Source organism: Tiliqua scincoides, chromosome 11 (genome assembly GCF_035046505.1).
Source record: "Tiliqua scincoides isolate rTilSci1 chromosome 11, rTilSci1.hap2, whole genome shotgun sequence".
NCBI lineage: Eukaryota > Metazoa > Chordata > Lepidosauria > Squamata > Scincidae > Tiliqua > Tiliqua scincoides.
This window is the reverse complement of record NC_089831.1, coordinates 14,299,323-14,305,322: the sequence shown is the minus strand read 5'-3', so window position 1 is coordinate 14,305,322 and position 6,000 is coordinate 14,299,323. Positions and strand designations below refer to the sequence as shown.

Genomic DNA, 6,000 nt, shown 5'->3' with positions numbered 1-6,000 from the left:
AAGGGCGTCAACTGCAAAAAGTCAATTGCAATAGAAAGGGGGATCCCCTCCCAGAGGCCATTGCACTTAATTTTATTGTTGGTAATTCTCGTAGATCCAAACCAGCACCAAAGGGTTGATGGAAACAGAGCAGCAAGTCCAAAGAAATGCTTGGGGGAAAAAATCCACTCTGAATTTTCTCCCTGGATTTAAGGGTTTTGAATGTCCTCTTCTTGTTTGCAGACATGACAGCAACTGTTACCCTGCACGTGCCTGATCTCTTTTGATCTCAGAAGCTAAGCAGGGTCAGGCCTGGTTAGTACTTGGATGGGAGACCGCCTGGGAATACCGGGTGCTGTAGGCTTATACCACAGTCTTTCGAGACTGAAGGTTGCCAACCATCTCCCTATACTGAACACTATCTCCTGATCTTGTCTGATCTCGGAAGCTAAGCAGGGTCAGGCCTGGTTAGTACTGGTATGGGAGACTGCCTGGGAATACCGGGTGCTGTAGGCTTATACCATAGTCTTTCGAGACTGAAGGTTGCCAACCATAGTGCCAATGCAAACTTGATAGCACGGATCACAGTTCTGGTCATCTTCTACATAGTCAGCCCATTGATCCATCTAGCTCCGCATTTGCTTTGACAGTGGCTCTCCATAGCTTCAGGCAGGGATCTCTAACTTCCGGAAATACCAGTGGTTGAACAAGAGGCAGTCTGCATCAGTGGGGGATCTGGCTCCCAGGTGCACACAAATTTTTAACACCCCCTCCAGGATGTTAAGACTCCTCAGGGAACAGATGTCCCAAAAAACTCCTGGGGTACAGGAGATCTGGGAGCTGGCCAGAAGCACAGGGATGCCATACTAAAATCCAAAGTGCCTTTCTAAGGTCTCCAGCAGGCCTTCTGAGGCTCAGGGACACCTGCTGAAGACCCTGCCTGTCTTGGGAACAACCATCACGGGTGCAGGTTGTTGGCACACTCCTCAAGGTGTGGCACCTGGGGCACTGTACCCCCTGACCCCCCCCAGCTACACCACAGATCTGCATGCAAGCCAGATGCTCCAATACTGAGCTAGGATCCCCTCACCAGCGCTTCAGACTTCTGAGCTTCAGGGCCATTAGAGCACCTCTTGCCATCATTCATTTAATGTACTACGGCATTTGTTTGTTTTAATATGGGCAGCACAGTCCTTGATTTCTCTATTTTATTCCCAGGCTGGGCATAAAGGAGCAAGCAGCTACTTAAGCATGCATGCTCCAGCCATGTTGTTTATTTATTTAACACCTTCAGGGCTGCATTGATTTGTTTATTCCACCCCCTCCCCAATCCCAAAGGTTCTGGCTATGAGGCTGGCTCTGTAAAATCCCAAACCATGAAATTGAATGAGAAATTTGAAAGACAGTCCAAATAAGAACTTTGGCCAATGCAAGAGACTAAAATCTAAGCAAAATACCTGCTCCCCTTTCCCAGGGTTAGCTTAACTGTGGCCTCCAAAAACTGACCCAAACAGGAAGCTTTTGTCACATGGTCAGAGGACTTTGCCAGCTATGCCAAGTCTTCAAGGGGAGGGGAATCAAGAATTGTCGAGAATCACCACTCACATCACATGTTAATTGAACTAATGGACCTGCTCCGAGTTTGCCTTGTGCTCTTAATCCCAGACCTCCATTCGTATTGACCCTTTGAACATTCATGGCAGCTTAATTTGATCCAACTCATCTCATACTTTTTTATTTTTTTGTTTCTTTTTTTTCATATGTTCTCTTTGTTCCAGTCGGCCCATTCCGTGAGTATTCATTTCATCTCATAACATGGCTGCATTGCTGCATGCTGGGATGGCAGAGGGCTGGGTTGAGCTGGTCAGTTTTGTGCATGTGACTTTTTTTTTTGGGGGGGGGGGAGCCACAGAGGGAGCAGTTTGTATAATATAGCAGAAAATGCATGGATGTCCCCGCTCCATTTTCTCCACTGTCAAGGGGAAGCACTTAAGTCTAGTTCAGGGGTGTCAAACACAAGGCCCGTGAGCCAAATGCGGCCCCCAGAAGCAATTTATCCAGCCCCCAGAATACTTGGGCTCTCCCAGCTTAATAATTGGACTCTCCCATATCTTGAAAATATGAACAAGATTTGTACATTTTCTCTTCTTTCATTTGCAGCTGATGAGTTTCTATGTGAGAACAAAGTGCTTATTTCTGGTCAACGCCTGCTTAATGATGTCACTTTCTGCTTAATGATGTCACTACTGGCCCTCAGCAGGCAGCATGAATGCTCACTTTGGCCCTCTGTATGAAATGAGTTTGACATCCCTGGTCTAGTTGTACAGATTTTGGCACAAAACAAGATGACCTGCCCGTATCTGCAATAAGGGAATAATAGGACTTACCTTAAAAGGTTTTAGCAAGGATGACATATGCAGTTCTTTGCACACTCAGAAATACAAATGCCAAGAATTATTTGATTTTTTTTTAAATTTGGGATTTGAGAGCTTAGCTGAAAAGGGTTGTAAGGTGGTTGTCTCCCCCACCCCAAGAGGAAGCAGTCTTGTAATGAAATATTATTACAGGTTGAGTATCCCTTATCCAAAATTTGTTTTGTCCTTTGTTTGTTGCTACTGTTGCGTAACAGTTGATATACCGCTACTGGGGTGCTCGGTTACCCTGAACATATATATATATTTCATTGTATTAATGGCATTTCATACTTTTTACTGTTAAGTACTTATATATGAATAAAACTTGGGACTCATTCCCAAGATCTCTCATTATGTATATGCAAATATTTCAGAATCTGGGGGGAAAATCCAAAATCCAAAACACTTCTGGTACCAATCAGTTTGGATAAGGCATACTCAACCTGCGTTATATGTAGAGTGCACACTGCTTTTCAGCAGTGACAGCACAAGTTCTCAAAGCTGTTGACACAGCAAAAGGGAAGAAGGAGGGTTGCCTGCCCCAAAGAGGCACACAATCTGAAACAGACATGCAAAAGCAACCAACAGTGACAGGGTTAATATATTGATTAATAAAGGATGGTTGCTGTCCCTTCTTTAAAAGGCACCCCACTGCACTGGGACACGTGCTTGCATTTGAATGATCATTTGCAGACTGAGTCAGGCCTGAGTGCCCTTTTTGTACATTGGTGGTTTATGTGTCCCAGAAACCTCAGGGAAAAAGTCTCCTCGTTTTCTTGGGCAGGGCTGTTGGCGAGGAACCTTTTTCTCCATCAAGTGCTTATCGGTGTGCTAATAAATCACCTCTTCCAAAGCAGGCTGCTTTCCTTGTAGCTGTAGAGATAAGGTCCCGAAGGCGAATGAGAGATGCTGGGCGATGAGCAATGCTGGTTTCTTTGGTTTCCCCCTCCCATTTGTGTTTTTACTGTGCAGCCAGCAAACCCTTGGTCCAATTTCCTGCCTCGGGGGTCTGCCATCATCTCTTATCTTCCTGCTGGATTTGTGGGCAGGAGGGCCGTTTCCTTGGTCGCCCAAGGTCATTCATGCGCCTGTTTTTATCTCTCCCTTTGAAGTGGGGAAGGGGTGAGGCCTTTGCTAGGGGGGCTGGTCATGAATTTCCTGAGTCACAATATCCCTGCCGTCATCCAGGCTCCTTGGCTCTTTGAAGTGATGCCTGGTGCGTGTGCAGTCTGGGCAAGGGCTTTCCCAGCAATCATTAACCCAGAGCTGAAATTGCCAGCACCCCCCTATTCCATTTCCATTTTTTATTTGATTACGGAGCAGGTGGCATTGCTCAGGCGACAGGCTGTTGCTCTGGAGGTCAGGGGTCACTTGACTTGTGTCCAGGCACATGTTAAGAGTGAATCTGCCTTGCACCCACTCTCCCCCCCCCCCTTGCAAAATCTGCCCAAGGCAGCTGATCTCCAATTGCAGTGGCAATGGAATGACCCTTTGCTATAATTGCCGGCTGTAGAGGGTTTGCCTCCACCCACTTACATCCATTGCTTAATGTTGGCCGTGGGGACAAAGCCTGACCTTCAGTGAATGGAAAGGGGCATTTGCCAGGTGAAAGGAAAGCCTGGTAGATTCTTTTTCCCTTTCTGAATTTATGGTCCTCCAAGGCGAAGGCTGGTCCCAAATGCCAAGGAGAGCACAACGGGAGCTCAACTCTCAGGTTGCAGGCCCATGACTGAACATTTGCAGGAATGCATCTCACCCAACCAAAGAAGGATTTGCTTCCCTGCTGTGTTCATACCAAATCTTCAAACTGTCAAAATGCTAGAAGCAGAGCAGGAAAAATATGCAATGTCAGATGACTCCAGTGCTCTTAAAATTTGTATCCTGGTACCTGGGAGCTAAAATATGTTTATTTTCCATCTGTGGGGAATGAGATTTCAAAGATCTGCCAATTTTGGGAGACTGCTACATATTTAGGGCCCTTGGAAAAATCAGTTTTATTTTCCACACTTTTACCCTCCCAAGAACTCCAGGTGATATAAATGCCCAATTATCCGGCCAACAACCGACTGTGCCTAACCTAAGGTCACCCAAGAAGGGAGAGAAGGGACTCAAACCCACGTCTTCCTGGTTCTCCACCAATACTTGTAACTACTTCTGTTGTTATAGTACTTGTCTTCTTCCTAAAAATCAATGCATCTCTTTTTCACTTTTGTCTTGGATCCTCAGAATTGGGGACTCCTTATAAATTAAAGAGTGCGTGTATGTCTGAATTCAAAGTAAACACCTAATCATTAAGATTGCAACTTTTAGTAAATTAATCACTCAGATTAATTAATTAAAAGCCATGTTTGATTCATCAGGAAAGTAACCTGATTGGTAAGCCTGAAGGTAAATGCAATGTTAGTATTTAAGTATTTCTTTTTTAGTAGCAGTGGTTATAAAAACTGCAGGTGGATGTCTTAGAAGAGGCATTCCACCTGCTCTCTTCCACCAGAGGGAATGTCTCTTCTAAGGTGATGCTGGCATGTATGCATGGTCTAAAGACAAAGTAGGTGTACAGGTTGAGCCTCATTATTCAGCCTTGCTGACCTTTGTGATGTAAGATAAGAGTCATTAAGAAGACAATCCATCAATCAGTCGTCCTCCAAGAGCTTACAAAGGCTCTTCACTCAGCCCCTCCCTTCACTAATGCAAAATGGTCACCTTTCTTTCACATGCTCAGGGGGAAGGGAGGGGTCTGCTGGAGAGAAGGATTGATGGATTATCAGCCAGCTGCCCCTCCCCCCTCTCTCTCATTAAGGAGGCTATTGTTGAAGGACTGTTCATTTTTTAAAACTGATTTTAAAGGGATGCATTTTTCCCCTTCTCCAGCGATCAGCACATTCCTTCTCATTTGCAGGGGCCCTTCGTGTTGAGTCAAATCCATGTATAAAAAATCTGTGTATAAATAGGCTGGACCTTTATTGCTTCTGTAATCATGTTTAATATGTGTTTGCAAGCAGAACCACACTTAATTGATTAAAGTCATACAATGGTTCAGTCTCCAATAGTGGAAAGGCATTGAGGTAGGGGGCTTAATGCATTAAACATCGAGATAAATGAACAAAGGAGAGGGCTCTGAGTTTGCTTAGGAGCAAGTTGGCCTGGAACACCTTCACCAAGCTACAGCTGGAAATGGCGCCAACAGAATTGATCCAACCCAATATAACATTTCTTTTGTACCTTGCAATCATAGTTAATCACTATCCATTTCTATATTATAGCAAGTGATTGCCTAAGACCTGCCACCTAGTTTGCCTTCTCTTTTTCTGTCCCCAAGGATCAAGCACATTACAAAGCTTTTGGGGGAGGGGGGAGAGAGAGCTGGTGCCACACAGTGGCTAAGGGACTGAGTTGCAAATTGAAACTTCCCCACCTCTACCACTAGATGGCCTCAGGCAAGCCACTTCCTTTCAGCCTCAGTCTTCTCTGTCTGCAGTATGGGGATAATAATACTTATCCTTCCTGGTTGCTGAAGGGTTCCATTCTAGCTAATACATGAAAATTTTTGCATATTCTTAACACAGTGTACAGAGGCCAAGTGTTCCTTTCAAGCCGTGCTGGGCAG

The 6,000-nt window shown here is 45.1% G+C and overlaps 1 pseudogene; it reads left to right on the top strand.

Annotated features, from left to right (window-relative positions):
• Positions 1–226: 226 nt before the first annotated feature.
• Positions 227–343, top strand: LOC136662995 (5S ribosomal RNA; annotated as a pseudogene).
• The last annotated feature ends 5,657 nt before the right edge of the window (positions 344–6,000 follow it).